Source organism: Anopheles gambiae, chromosome 2, assembly GCF_943734735.2.
Source record: "Anopheles gambiae chromosome 2, idAnoGambNW_F1_1, whole genome shotgun sequence".
NCBI lineage: Eukaryota > Metazoa > Arthropoda > Insecta > Diptera > Culicidae > Anopheles > Anopheles gambiae.
Window position 1 is genome coordinate 113282000 of NC_064601.1, and position 15814 is coordinate 113297813.

At 48.1% G+C, this 15814-nt stretch overlaps 2 protein-coding genes across 15 annotated transcripts in view; both read left to right on the forward strand.

Moving 5' to 3' along the window:
• The first annotated feature begins 325 nt into the window (after positions 1-325).
• The window catches only part of LOC1269899 (neurocalcin homolog), a 116347-nt gene continuing 100858 nt past the window's right edge, over positions 326-15814 (forward strand). For 6 of the 14 annotated variants that reach the window (XM_061663708.1, XM_061663714.1, XM_061663715.1 and 3 more), the window contains exons 1-2: positions 326-810; positions 2845-3419. The gene's annotated coding sequence lies outside the window, so the exon portion shown is untranslated. Of the gene's footprint in view, positions 1372-2488; positions 2517-2844; positions 3420-15814 lie in introns of those variants that run through there. The other 8 variants (XM_061663711.1, XM_061663718.1, XM_061663710.1 and 5 more) reach the window with 7 other exon arrangements.
• LOC1269900 (neuronal calcium sensor 2) overlaps positions 10343-15814 on the forward strand; it is a 79892-nt gene continuing 74420 nt past the window's right edge. The window contains exon 1 of the mRNA XM_061663706.1: positions 10343-11011. The gene's annotated coding sequence lies outside the window, so the exon portion shown is untranslated. The remainder of the gene's footprint in view (positions 11012-15814) is intronic.

The following is a 15814-nucleotide window of genomic DNA, read 5'->3' on the forward strand; positions in this document are numbered from 1 at the left end:
TTTTAATGCTTTTAATTGAGTTAAATTTTCTGAAAATTTTAACAGTATTTTCAGTACAAATTTTGAGATTCTGATTGAAATTTTTCCAGAGCACAATCCAGCAAATGTTGCGCAGTTGTGTTTACGAATATTTGAATTTAACAGTAATGCAGTAATTTGCAATGGTCACAAATGTCTTCAGTGTATTTTTCGGCTAACATGGTTATTTCCCATTTCATTTTCATTCCAGAGCTCCTGATAAAATGACATTTAGATGACATCGCTCGTGCCCAACGGACACTCCCACTGTGCCGTCTCTCCTAGGGAAAGTGCTGCGAGCTAAACTGCCAAAAAGCAACCCGAACGGTGGAACGTACTCAAAACACAGCCCAACAGTCCTCTGCGTCCTTTGGCCCGTGGTGCAACGAAAACAGTCCCGTCAGTTTAGATAAACACCATTACCCAAGAAAATTGCATCGCAAAAGCTTCATCCGCTATCGCATCGCCGGAAAGGTGTAATTTGCCATTCCGCTCGTGGGCGAACCGTGCCGTACATGCGAGCGCTCGGGCACCGAGAGAACGGCCGTCAGCTCCGTTGCGTGCGCTCGTGCGTGTGCGCGTAACCGAGACAGCTGCAGCGCGCTATCGCGCCGCACCGGCTGCCAGAGCGAGCACGCAAGAGCAACAGAAAAGCGAGAAAAACAGGGAGAAAAATAAAATTTCAGCAGCAGCAGCAGTAGCAGCACCAGCAGCAGCAACCAGCCAGCCAGCCAGCCAGCCAGCCAGCTCCGTTCGTTTGCGTCTCGGTGTGTACACGCGCGACTAAAAAAGGTACAGGATTGCTTCCCCGCCACTCGCCCTCCTGTGTGTGTATGTGCCGTGCTCTTGTGGCCTCGTGTGTAGGTGCGTCCTGTAGTTCCGCAAAACCAAAAACTAAAAAAAACACACACAGAGACCCCCAGAAGAAACCCGAACAACTAACCCGGACCGTGCGTGTGCGTGTGTGTGTGTTTGTGCGCTCGTGTGTGTTTCTTGAGCGCCCAGTTCGTTCCAAACTTGTCGTTCCAAAGCCGCCTGTCCCCCCCGTGCTGCTCCATGCCTACTGTCGCCCGCGAGCAACCAAAACCAGTGCAGTGAAGGTAGCCCCAAAAAAGGGAAAAAGCGCTGCAAGATTGGCTGGAACCACTTGCCTCCATCCCCCCTCCTGTGCCGTTCCGCCGTGAAGGGCACCGCACAGTCCTCCTTCCACCGTGTGTGTCTCTGAGTGTGTCGCAAAAGCGAAGAAAACTGTCTGGCCAAGGGGGGAGGTGGGAGGCCCGCACCATTGCCCGGGGGCGCTCCATTTTCGACGGGGCAGGGGACAGGTGCAAGCTCAAAAAAAGGACCTTTCAGGTGTGTGTGGAGACGGGAATGGGGGAGGTCCCCCGGAATCGTTGTATTGCGTAGAAAAATACAGTGTCAAAATGTCCATATCCGTGTGTGTGTGTGTGTGACGGAGTAAGAGGAGCAGCAGGGAGGTGCAAAGAAGAGCTGCACCGTTGGTGTCTCCATAGAGTACAGACGTGAAGACGTCGTCGGTGTGCCGTGTGTGTACTAGGCAACCTGCTTCATTGTAGGGCAGGCAAAGGGCAGGCTACTCCACACCGCACACACACACACACAATCTTACTCGCAGTGTGTGTGAAATTTAGCTACAATTAGTAGCGCAGACGAGAAGAATCCCCAGGCCCAGTAAGACCGCACCGAGCCTACTAAGATCGAACGGCAGCAGCAGCCCCGAGACCTGTCAACTCAACTCCCCTCCCCCGGTCCGCAGGGTGTTCGTGTTTTTAATGCGCCAACAGTTCCCCCTTCTTCCCCCCCCCCCCCCCCCCGTCCCCGCTCGTTGTGTCAAAATCTGGGGTGGTTTTTCACCCAAACCGCTCTCGCTCCACCTGTCCCCTTTATGTTCTCGTGGCCAGACCGACCGACCGATCCTACTGTCAGATACTCTGTGTTTGTGTGCTTGTGTGTGTGAACGTGTGTGAAGGTTCACCGGGAGCAGGTTTATCGGAAGCTGGGAATACTCTGTTTCTAGTTTGTACCGCATATGTATGTGTGTGTGTGCCCCCCCCCCCCCCCTCCCCCTTCATCACCTTCGGGCAGCCAGCCAGCCGATACCACCAACTCCCTTGGCAGCATCCCAATTTCACCCCTCTTTCACCCGCCTCTTAAACTCTCACACAATCATACACAGACACGTACATACACAGTGCCTTGGTGCGTTTGATCCCCGGGGGCGGTAAACTTACTTGGGCGACATACACACACAGTACAAAAAAAGAAGAAAAGAACGTGAAATCGAGATAAAGTTGTGCCGCCCGCCTAAAACGAGATAAACGAGAGTGTGTCGAGGTGGAAGAACCGCTGTGTGTGTGTTCATGTGTGTGTGTGGATCACAAAGTGACCTTAGGAAGAAAGTAGGAGTGCTAATTTAACGATGAAAACAAACGCATTCAGAGTGCAGTTGAATTTGAACGCGGGAGCCGTCCTGCCGGGTACGCAGAGTGTGCTTAGATCTGTTAGCCGAACCTGTTTTTTGGGAGGGGATCGTCCATAAAAAGTGATCTCGTGTTGGTCTCTGTGTGTGTGTGTTGAGTGATCGAACAAGAGATGCTCCAGTGAAAATACCAACCCACAAAGAGGGGGGTCACTGGGGGTTTTCCCACCGGAACCAGAAACAGAGGCTTTTGGCCGAGGCGTTGTGTTGTTTTATCTCTTTTTTTTACTCAGTGCATTTTTATTGCTGCTGTTGTTGTTTAAAAAGCAATGTTGTTTATCTTTTTCTTCTTCTTCTTCTTCCTTTTGTACCTGCCGCTTCTACAGATAGAGAGAGAGAGTGAGAGTGTGTACTGAAAACCCCCGACGGTAACAACACCTTCCCGTTTTCCCACCCCGCTCGAAGTCCTTCCAGAGAGTGCGTGTAGTTGTGCTCTGGTGTGTGTCTCTGCGTGTGTGTTTTAGTAGTGTGTACGGGGTCGCGTTCTGGAGCGCGTTGTGCCGTGTGCGTGTGTGTGATTCGCGTTTCGTAAGCCGCATAAAGTGTGCGTGCCGCGGTGCGTCGTAGTGTCGTAGTAAGTGCGGGCGCGTGAAAAGCCACCCCCCCCCCGATCCCTCCCAACAACAACAACACCCCGCTACTGTCCCTCAAGAATATACCCTAACCCACGGTTTTTACATCATCGCGAGAGTGTTTGTGTGTGTAAGCGCAGAAAAAAGTAAGCAAAAATACTACAAAAAGGAATAGCGCAATTCCTACAAAACAACACAAACCGTAGCCTGCTGTGTGTGACTGAACGCGTCCCGAGAACGGCGTGTTTTTGTGTATTAGTGTCCGTGTCAGTGTGTGTGTGCGAGTGGTTGTGTTTGTGCGCGCGTAAAAGGTGCATGCAGTTGCAGGCGTAAGTTTTGTTGATTTTCACAGGGTTTGTTTTGGGCCTGTTTTTCCGGTGCACGGGACCCCTGCAGAAGGAAAAAGTCCCGCCCGGGAAGGTTGTGGGAAATAATTGAAGCAGAAATTACGGGTGGTTCCGTTCATTACGATAACACATGCGTTCGAGTTGGTTGGACGTTGTGGGTAGCTCAAAGAAAAATACACCAAGCGGCAAATGTTTACGGTAGAATTGCTCCAAAAAAAAAAAGAAAAGAAAAAAACGGCACATGAAACAAAGTAAGAGGAAGGTAAACATTGGAATGGTTCTGTTCGGTCGCTAAGTTTGATTTTACAACCAAAAATAATATCCACTATTGGCACTGACTCGCTCGAAAATGCACTCAGGGGTGTACCCTCTCCCTCCTCCCTTTTATTTTTGCTGGCACCACCTGGGAATGAGTTAATTTTTAACCTCACATTGCCACACGGGCTGCTTAACGGTGCCGAAAATGTGAAACCGATCCACCTGCGTGTCTCGCCCTTGCTTTTGGTTTCATTTGAAAATCCGTGTTGGTCCAACCAACCACCTTCCCAACGGCCGTGCCACGGGTCACACACACACACACACGGGTTGCAGCCCGGTTGGCCAAAGTGCCGACCGTTTGCCGCGCGACCGCGCGCTATCGAAATGCCAAAATGTCACAGAGAAATTTTCGCTCAATTCTATAATTATCAGGCAAAAATCGTGTTTTTCTAGCTGCCTACCCTTCACCCTCTCGAACCCATACATACGTGTGCTTGTGTGGTGGTGGTGGTGGATGGGAGGCAGTGTACGATGGCCGGGGTGGTGTAGTATATTTGCTTTTTAACCAACATAAACCTCCGGACACACAGCGAAATAGTAGTACCAGTAGTACCACCCCCTAACCTCCCCTCCCAAAACCCACCCAACGGCAACAAAAAAAGAAACCTCATCATCATCATCGCGCCACACCATCAACAGAGTCGATTTTTGTCGGTGCCGCCAACCCCCACCCACTCACTGTTGGTGCTTCTATGCCGTGCTGTTTCTTCTTCTACTTCTTCCTTTGAATTTGCCCCAAGGAAATGACATGCCAAACAGAGCAGTGCAGGAGCAGCGAATGAAAAACACAACCTCCAACCTTCTTTTTCTGACGGTGGTTGATGTGGGGGGATTGAGAGAGGGTGAGGGGAGTTTACACAGTGCGATAGAGGGGAAGTTGGTGGATACAACACACACCCACAGAAAAAAACGAAGAAAAAGTAGAAGAAGAGTGCACATTAAACTTAGACCGACAGAGCCGAACGCGAGGGTGACAAAAATGAGTTTTTCATACGCGCGAGAAGGAAACGCGAAACATCATGGCCGATGTTTTTTTTCCGTGTGCAAAAAGAGACACGGACACGGTAGCAAACGAAATAATCGTCAATGTGGGGCTGGCGGGAGAGGGATACAGAGGGAGGAAGGGGTGGGCCTACTAGGGGAAGCGAATTTTCTTTTCGACCATTTAATTCCGCGAGGGCATATCGTCGGGCGGCGGTGGCGGCACACTGGCAAATGTCCGCCAGGCCTGTGTGAAGCCCTCTTCGTGTTTTGTTGTTGTTGCTGCTGCTGCCGGTGGTAGTGGTGCTGGCATATTATTGCCATGTTGGGGTCGGGGAGGATCTTTTTGCGACACAAAGAAGGAGAGAGAGAGAGAGCGGGAAGGCCTCAAGAATGGTATAATTTTTCCGTGCCGCCGGCCGAGTGAATCGGTGGAAAAGAGGGAAGGGCCGCATGTGCCAAGTGAAATAGGCGGGAAAATACAAACTGAAGCGAGCGAACGAACCAAACCGAAGATTGCCAGTGGTGTGTAGAGGAGTATCAAATTATTTTACAAAAAAAAAAAAAACACAAAAGTAAAAACAAGAATGCACAAAAAGCACGACAATATACACGGCATGCGGAGGAATGAAAAACAAATGAAATTTCACGTTTTAATAGACGAAAACAGCATAGAGTGTAAAAATACATTCGAATGGATCAGAAGCGGTAGCGGTACTCTATCGTAGGAGTGAATTTCGACCACCGGGGGTTTTTTTTGAGTTTTTGGATGGTTAATATGAAGAAGAAGAAGACAGATAACAAGAAAGATAAAAAAAAAGGATAATGAACAAATAATAATCGCTTCAATGAACGATTATATAAATAACCTTAAATCAATAATATCAATACGAAAAACAACATATAAATAATGAAAATAGAAGAAAGTTAGAAGAGATAACAAAAATGAAAAGTGAACAAAATAATAATCAAACATGAAAAGTAAATGAAACATAAAAATTTTCAAGAAAAAATACAATATACAACGAAAATCAAGAAGAAAACAAAGCAATCAATCTGCAAAGAAGAAAACATTAACAACATGAAAGAGACACTAAAAGAGTGACAGACAGTTTTTTGACAACACATAGGATGAAACGCGAGACAGAAGCGAGAGTAGCAAACGACAACAAGCCAATCCCGAAGAACACAGAAACGGATAATACATCACGAAACAGAAACCGGAACATCGTTTGTCACTTATGTGGAAGTTTCCCATTTGCTTGTGGATGTTGTACTGTTGTGCCTTGGCAACAGAAGCGAAGAGCCAGGAAGGAGCCAGGCGCGTTATTGACTGACTGTGCCCCGACTGTGCGCTGCAATCAGATATCCCAACAACCTGGCTGGCTTGGCTGGCTGGTTGGTTGGCTGGCGATGGGGGCTCATATTGATAGAAAACTGCGGGATGGGATTTTCCATTCCTTGTGTGTGTGTGTGAGGATTTTGGGTCGTATGACGTTACCTACCCTCGGTCGATTGTACAATGTCGACTAGTAACGTTGCGTTGGGGCCCGCTCGCGTCTGGAGAAATGCCGTCGTCGTCTGTTGACGTTTCATTAGTACCGGTCTAACCGGTTTAATGGGCTTTCGGATCGGGTAATTAGGTACGTAAGTGGACGCGTATATCCTCGGGCCCAACCACTTGCCCAGCTTTCCCCAGCTTACACTGGATCTCTTCTCGGGGATACCTGCGAAGGGGAAAGTATCGGATGCTTCGACGGTAACCGCGAACTGCGAGTTTTCCGGGTCTTGGGGAGGTTACCTTTTTTCGTACCAACTTCGGTGCCGCATATGGGATTTCGGGATCCACACTCGGTTAGCTTGCCTTTCTCTACCTTTACCCCACACCCCCGGAACGCTTTGATGAGTTTGCCGACCGAGGATAAAACTGTGTTGCCCAAACAGCAAAAGGGTGGTGCCTGCTTTAGGGTAGCAAAGTGGCAAAAGTGGTGTGGTGTATTGATTTAAAATGGAACATAATTACAAACAACGCGCATATGAACGCGGCGGGCGGCTTAAAGGCTTGTTTGGTGTTTTCATTGCTTATTCATCGCTTACCCATAAAAGGGCACAAATTAATGTTAAATAATTGCTACGATGAGATTGCAGCGTAATATTAAAGTAGCTTTACATCGCTACAGATAATAACAAAAGGGGAAAACCAACCCCCCTTATACTGGATACGCAAAACAGTCACCCCAGGAATCGATCACAATAGATGATAATTTTTCATCCAATTTTCTCCCCCCACCCCCAATCACCAAGCCGGGGGGCAATCAATTTCTCTCAATTGTTTATCTTCTGCGAACGAGAAGAGAAAGAGAGAGAGAGAGAGAGAGAGAGAGAGAGAGAGAGAGAGAGAGAGAGAGAGAGAGAGAGAGAGAGAGAGAGAGAGAGAGAGAAAAAAAAACATTACAACTCATTTCAGTTCGGCAGTTTAACATGGATTTGGGAGGGTGGTTTTTTACCCACTTTTCCCACCCTTTTACATCCCGTCTGGCACATGTAACACAAGCGGCGGCGGCGGCGACGGCGACAGAGTGCCACCCCACACAGCCCCAAATGATTTGTTACGAATTTAAATAATCAATCAATAATTTGAATATGAGGGAAGTGGAATTGGGGACGGTTTGAAAACAAGATACATTGCAGAAGAGTGGGAAGCGCTTCGAGGGGGTTTGGGGGGATCGTTAGTAGTAGCTACCAGGCAGTGTGAGGGATGAAAGGGGAAAGGGAAGTTGCCAGGGATGGCCAAAAATTCTGCACGCACACGTAAATCACATCACAAGTGTGAAAAGCGAATTGATTTTTTCGTTCGATTCGTCCTCACACACGTCCTTGCGGTGGATAAGTAAGAGAGAGAGAGAGAGAGAAACAGCAGCCAGGGGTGGGTGGTTGGATAAAGATTGGATACTAGGTTGGAGTAGTGGCTGGAAGGGGAAAGGTCGGCTCTATGAATTGGATTGGATCGGATCTAGCCGTTTTTTCTGTCGCTTCTCTCCTTCTGGAAGGCTCCCCCAATGAAGGTTTCTATTTTTTTGCCGCGTGTGTATGTGAGAGAGATTTTGGATGGAAGCTGGGCAGCAGGAGGAGAAGGATTTGGATAGAGCAAACATACACACACACACACACACACACACACGTGCGAGAGAACTTTCGGCAAGCGTTTCCGTTTGTCATCTTTTGCGAGCGCTCGTGCTAAAACGTTGCCGTCGACGACAGCACAGGCAACCGGCAAAGACGCCAACGACGACGACGACGACGACCCCCAGTTAACATCAATAATCCGGCTCCAATCAGTGGCATTCTAATTCCGTCCCAGGGAGCGGTTTGGTTTGGCCTCTCCAGTCTCGGCTCGCTGCGCCTCCACCGTCCTCCTTTACCCATGACGGTTATGGCACGCGTGTGTGTATGTATTTTTTGTTGTTGTTGCTATATTTTATCATCCAATCCCATGACCCATCCCCAGCCGTCGTTGTCGTCGAGCACGCCACGGGGAAGCAGTTCGGCCGGTTTATTGATCGTTTTGTCCATTTTTCGTCGTGCTGCCTTACATGATGGAGCCATATCGCCAAGTGCCCCGGGGTAGCTGGGTGGACGGACTCTCTCGCTCTCTCTCTCTCTCTGTGCAGTGGGTACGGTAGCAATAGTAACCTAGAAGATAAAAGGCGGAAGGGCTGTGGAGGGGAAGTAAGACGATCGAATCCCAGATGACAGTCTTATTAGGTGGAAAGAAGCAATCCTTAAACAGATCTATAATAAGGCAATGAAACAGGCTGCATACATTTAGGCGCAATTCAAAAACAAATGGACATTTCGAACCGCCTAAAGTTATGCAATCTGCCTGGCGATACTATGCTTTTGTGGCGCTGTTAACAATCTGTCGACTGGGACAAGACTTCGAGCGCCTCAACTCTTGTTAGAATCGATACAAACGGAAAAGCCCACTTCCGCCATCAGCAATGAGGGGAACGATCGATGATTGTTTCGCTCTCAAGTAGTTTGGTCTATTTTACTATTGTTCTGGTCCTGCTGTCGGGGCCATCCAAAATTTATGTTGCATACTTTTTTATGCGCAAAATGTCGTCTAAAGCCTCACCACAAAGCTCTCGCGATGGAGAAAAAGTTTGAAGCTGGCGACAAACTGCTCGGACTGCTGGTTTTTGTTTTTTGTCATTCCATTTCTACCTTTAAGAAAAGCAAACATTTGCCTTCCCAGGTGTCGATTTTTCACCCGTCTGGGCGAAGGGCGTTTTCCGCTAAAAGACAATTAGAGTTCCAATTGTTCGATGGCTATTCTCTTGGCCAGAATCCCGGCTGGCTAAGCTGGGAACCGGTTGGACTTTCATCAGCCTTTCCCTCGGGTTCCCTCGAGGCGTCGACCAAGCGACGTGGATAGATAGTGTGGAAATAAAACTTCGCTCTAATTGCTTGCGTTGTTACGGCATGCCACCGGCGAATGGGGGAGGACCTACCAACGTACCAGCCTGCCCTAATTTCTTAATTGCAACCGCGCGCTCATCTCGCGACCTCTGGAAGATATCGCGTCGCCGTTGGTTGCGCGACGGGACGGCATGTGGCGCAGCGTACAGGAGAGAATGAGAGAACGCTAACGAGAGGAATTGGTCATCATTATCGAGTTAGTAAGGTGAAATGTTTTAATTGCGTTAAACTTACCTGGGTAGTTCGGTGGGGGGGGATCACCGCCGCTGCCCGAGGGGAGGTTAAGTTTCGGCTTTCGTTTCGCGGTGAGTAATTCCATTTGTTCGATCGCAAACGCGGTCCCCATTTAGTGTGTGGCGTCTCCATGCGGTGGTTCTGATCCGGATTATAGTATACCTTTTTCCTCGTTTTTCTTCTCCGTTCGATTGCTATTAAAGTCTGGCCGGAATGGTTTGGCGTGTGCTTTTGTTTCGCACCCCCCCCCCCCCCCCGCAGCCCCGGCCAGCATTCTTTGTGCGCGTTTGCTTATAATGCATTTCAATGCTGTTTTCACGCTTCTGCACTATGATTCAATTTCGCGCACAGCGTGTTCCAGCTTAAATTTCTTTCTTCCTGTTGGTGTGCTCGATTTTTTCGGGTTTTTTGTTGTTGTTGTTGCGTCAAACCAGTAGAGCGGGGCAATCTTGGCAGCGATCCAAACAGAGTAAACGAAGCTTGGCATCGACTAGTGCCGAGGGGAAGGGGGGGTCTATCTGGGCGGCGACAGGGATTATAAATCAACGGAACATGAAACGCAACATTGGATTGGAAAATCGGGACGAGAGAAGAAGAGGAGGACAAAAAAATGCACTAGAATAAAAAGTGCATCCCTCTGCATACACTTGGCCGGAGTTCATCTTCTTTTCACGCGTCTAGGCGTTCGGGCGATCCATGGAGGGACAGGGCAGGTTGGATTTAATTTTTCAAATAGCTCAGCTCCGATTTTTTGTCCATTTTTTAAATGCAGCATTCCACGTTGGAACATTTTGCAGTTCCATTGCACTGCGGCGGGAAAGGACACACTGCAGCAGGTTGTAGATTGGAATGTGTGGAAGAACGGGCCTGTGGCGCAGTGTGGGCACCACCAGCACATCAGATGGGACAGAATTTGAAGCCAATTAAAATACTTCTACTCAACTCAGTTTCACACTTCCACGGCAGGGAAATCGTGGATCCGTGTTTTCCGTTTCTGTTTGGTAGGTAATTGGTTGGCCAGTTGTCGAGGGCAGGAAGTCGCGTGTAGTGGGAGAGAAATAAAAATGTAAAAAAGCGAAGTAATTTAGCATTGTAAGATCACGGTAATGTGTAAAATGAATCACACTGAGGCAGCAGCGCTGTACCAACACATTAAGCCCATGTAAAACACGTTCGTAGTGTGTCATCGCCAAGGCACAGTACTCCTCGTCGACGCAGTCCGGTCCCTTCGAACAGTCCTTACGTCGTACGCTCGCGAAACCATGTGGCGTGGTGTGCAGAAAGGGGTTGATCTTGCCTCTCCCCGGCACGCTTGCCTGAGTTACGCAGCAGCACCGTCGTTTATTTTCATCCATCCACATCCGTCAACGCGCGCGCGGCTCCATCCGTCCGTCCATCCGCCGGCATGCATCGTACACATCGTCCTCGTTTAACTTCCGCTGCTGCAAGATGTTGCAAGAACACCGCCCGGCCGGCTTTGATCGCATCATCTCTTCTGCATTGCATCGCACGCTGCCGAATGGGAAGGCAGGAGAGCAGCGGCCCCACACTTTGCTCAGGTGAGTTTAAAAGTTTTACCTGCTTACACTATTTCACCGTAATCATTATTCACGGCTTGCCGCCGGCTCGCCGTGCATGGTGATGGAGCATAACGAATCTCGCACAGCGCATGCTAACTGCCCTAAAGCGGAGCGTTTAAACGTAATCGCTCTCGTTTACGGTGCATCGGGCGAGATTGTTTGCTGTGTTGATTTATTTGTTTGCTGGCTGAGACGAATGTCTTGAGCTCGAAGGATGTGTTTGGAAGAGTGGCAGGTTTAAAAGATTAAAAAATGTCCCATAAACTGTATATTTTGTTGTGCAAATTGCATAACTTTAGGCGTTTTGTTGTTTGAGTTGTAAAAGATCCAACTACGAAGACTTTCGAGCGCGAGCATTTCTCTTTTTAATCTTATTAGTATCGAAAAATGCCTTTATTACCTACCTTTTGGCAGACTTTGTAGTTCCAGATTCTTAGAAATGTCCCATTTCTCATATGTGAGATTGTATGTGCTATCACCGATTGTATGTGCTGTGCTAAACCGGGCGCTGTTCGAATTGAACGAACGAGTTTTAAGGATGATGCACAAAACTAGCTTTTCATCGTTTCTAGACGTTAGTGTAGCAAAGACCTTCCAAAAAATGGCGCACTAGAAAATAAAGACGTTTTCATAAATATTGAACGGTTTGGAGGAATCCTTGACAGCAGCGGGAGCAGGAGAATCTAATTTTCTTAAGTAGAAATAGAAACATATTTCACTTTCGCCAACGCTAGCCCAATAGCAGGTCAAAGGTCGCGGGCGTGCGGAAGCACCGAGTAAGCACGCGCTGTGCGATAGTTTGCTACAGGAATATGCAAATTAATTCTACATCAGCCAAAAAAATAACAGAAATTGGAAGAAAGCAGCTTACCAACTCGTAATCTTTTCACTGTTTAGCTTATTGCTGACACGATGGGTAAGAGGATTCGGATGTCCTTGTTGGAGCGCACCCCAAGCGCCGTGGTACGCCTATCTATCTACTTCCTTCCTTACTTCGCAGTTGAAAACCTTCCACAGGAAAGGATTCTAGCGCTAGCTCGGTTAAATGGCAGCCCCTTCATTGACCTAAAAGGACACAAAGCGTGCCGAAACACACACACACACACACACACACGTGGCAGAACCATGAGCGCGCGGGCGGAATGCTACACTATTTCGAAATTTGTGGACGCGTGTTTTGAGCATATTTGGTAGTTTAGAAAGTAGAAGTCATTGGATGAACGACAAGAAAAAAACCCCGACGAAAAAGGTTCGGTCTACGCTCCTTTTTGTGCTGTTTGCCCGGTTGAGAACATTGGTCTTGTGGTTTTCGGGTGGCAAGAGTTGTTTTGCGTGTCGATGATCAAGATTGTCTTCGCCTCCCGGATGGGTGGCCGGTCCGTTTGGTTGGCACTGTTTTATTTATTTCGTTTGGCAAAGTTTGCTCCCCTCTTCCGTTCCGCTGCGCTAGGGAGCGATATTATGAAGGCGATAAGTTTTTAGTTCGCTTGGAAGGCACACGAAGGCTGTTGATTAATGATTTGATTACGTTTGAGGGTGGAAAGGTTTCGGTTGGTGCAGGAGTAGCGATTGCTCGCTGGGATAGGTACTAGCTTGGCGTTATATGGCAGTAGCCCTGCCGTTAATCTATATGGATGTATTTTTAAGGAAATATTAAACGTCGGAAACCTCGTCCAATTGAAAATTGGGGACCAAGAAAAAAGGTCATGCATGACAAATTTTCACACTTTCTCGTGTGTACTGTGTTCCTGACTGAGGCAAAAGGACATTCGATTAGAGAAATAATTGCGTGTCCAAGGTTATTCGATTGACCAAAATCATACCAAGAAGTTGATTGCCCACACCGAACCCATTTTCGATGAACCACTCGATGAACTGTGAAATCGGCAGTACAGCAGCCCTCCGTAGCAGTGTTTGGCAGGAGCGCAAGGCTGTTGCAATTTCTAATTGAATGACAATTTCATTAGAATGTGCAACATCCCATATCGAATTGAAGGAAGCAGCAGTGGACGGTTCCAATTCGTTCGATTTCCCCCGCTCCGGGAGCATCCCGGTCGAGATACTACACAGTCCAGCTCGGACAGGATGTGCTTCGTTGGCTGCAAACTCAATTTTCTCACCCCGGAAACGAGTTTGTGGGGAGCGAGGTGTACCGATTTTCATGTGTTCCATCGAAGTGTGATGCATTTGGTTTTTCATTTCGTTTCATGTTATGTATCGAAAATGAATCAAAAAAAGGTGCCAAAACCCCAAGCAACTAAGCTGTGTGCTGTCGACAGAATCATAAAAGTGTACTCTTGTGTGGCGTTGCATGACTACGGGCGATTTGTTCGACCGATTGCATACTTTCAGGCGGTACAGCAATGAACGCGCCCTGTAAAACAAATCACCTGTCACGAAGGCAAGGCTTTTCGTGGGCTTTGTGAAGTATCATATTTCAAAAAACATATCAGATTTAAAATAAATTAAAACCTGAAATTAATTACACCATCCAACAACCTCCTGCCGTGCAAAATCTGCAACACGTGCCGGTGCCACTTAATTGCAGTTGGGCGTTACAGAAGATGTCGCCCATGCCGTGGCGCGTGCTGTATATAATATTCACCTTCTTGTGCAGCCCAATAGATTCGCTCTACAATATAGAAAACCACGTGGGTGGCTCACCCTTTTTGGGAGGAGGGCGGAAAGCTTATTACGAGAAATAAATGTGCGGGCGGGTACAGCCGAAACGCTAAACGAATAATCTCTTACTACGAGCTACTTCACGCGCGCGCTCCGGTAAATGCTTATCATAAGCGGGCGCGCGTTCCACACCGTATGCAGTTTGGCTATGCGGCTCACATCGTCAGACAGGCAGGCGGCCGCCAGGCAGGATCGTTACTTTTTCGGTACTACCTACCAAAGCGAAACGCACGCCCTAACGTTTCCCCGTACACAGTGGGCGCGAACCTTGTTCACCCACTCTCCAAGGTGATGTAGCTAAAGCTGTTGGAGGATGATCGTGTGTGAGTGTGTGTGTGTGTCTATTTTTTTAGCCTTTTATTTCTGTTCCATCGCTCGTGATGATTGTTACCCTCACAGGAGCGAAGGTCCCTCGAAACGTACGTGCGAATATGCCAATTGGGGGTTTCCTTTTCGAGAGCGCTGCTGAAACCTTCACCACAGCACAAACCACCCGGGCTCGGGCCAAAAGTATGCGTATAATTATGTAATATGGAAATTAATGGGCGCTATAATTCAGAAAATTAATCCAACTTTCTACCACCGCCCTCACGGTGGTGCACCGGAACGGTGAGATCGGTTCTAAAAGGGGCGAGCCGTTTATGGCGAAAGGATACGAGTTCCGTCCGGGGTGGTGTCGCGCACGTACACACGCCGCACACGTATGTGTCGCTACGGGAAGCGTTGGTCGTTCGGCGGTATGTTTGTTTAGCATTTTGCCCTTCCTTTTTTTATTATTCTCCAAAATTTCGTACCAATACTGCTGCTGCGCTTTCTGCGCTGGCCAACTTTAGGCTGCCTGCAACGACGATCCACTCCACTTCCTCTCCCGTACTTTAAGTCAAGAGATGGCTCTGTGTTAGAGAGAAAGAGCCACACACATCCTCGAGGCTCCTTTGCAAAGAGGAAAAGAAGGAGGCTTTGGTGGTTGAAAGGTTGACCGGGAAAAGCATCCAGCGTAACGCACGGCGAGACTCGCTGGAGCCCGCTGGGAAAGCTCGAGAACGAAATACACACACATACACAGTTATTGGGTCATGAAGAGGAATGGGCGGGCGCACGCGTGTGTGTGATCACACGAGGAAAAGTTGAGTCATACTTATTGCCATCGGAGTTGGAAAGGTCGGAGGTTGTGTTTTTCTCGCCACGGTCTCGTACAGCCGCGGTGCGTGTAAAATGGTAGGTGCGTGAAAATTGTTTGCTGGAGTCATTTCCCTTCCCCCCCCACCCGCAGCTTCTCTCCACAATTGCCTAGATTGGCGTTCGCCTGCAGAGAAAATTATGATTCCTTCTTCGGCGTGTTTGAAGGCGCATGCATGCTGATTGGTTATTTGCATATTTTCTTGCTTCCATGCTGAGTGGCCGTCGCGCGCACTTCTCGTGTGTTAGGTCTCGTGCTGCAGCAGCCTTGCTTCCTCGTTGGCAGGATTTCTGTTGTTTTTTGCTTAGCGGTGGTTAGCGCCATTGTGTACCGAGCGGTGGGAATTACACGAGATTACTGGTGAATTCTCAATTACTGTCATGCAGCAACGTGGCAGACTGGCTCGAGGCAGCAAGAAACCCCGTCTCTCTCTTTCCCACAGTCATGATTGAAGCGGTAATTTCGCCCAATGGAACTTATGCTTGTTGACCTTTCATGGTTGCGGAAAGATCGTGTGAGACTGCTATGTAAATTATTTGCATGAGGCGCCCTGTGGTCTTTGAATAAGTCGCAAGTGTTTGGTGCTGGTGGTGCAATGAGGTCACTTTAAAATAATTATTTAGAATTATTCCAATTGAGTAGGAAGTAGCGGAGATTAAGAACATTTGTGATCGATCGATCGAATTTAAAAGCAGCTAAAATGATATTAATCAAGTTCTGCAATGCCTAACTTCTGGCGCTTGTTAAACGGTTACAGCCTTACAATATGCAATCCGCACGACTGTTATAGCGTTTTTACATTCAAACAAATGTAGATGGCTACAGAATCCACAAGATATCTTGTCTTTTGAATAACAAGGTTCTTGAAAGGTTCAAGTAATAGTCCTCGAGTGTATCATGACCGTAGCACCAGTTATGGC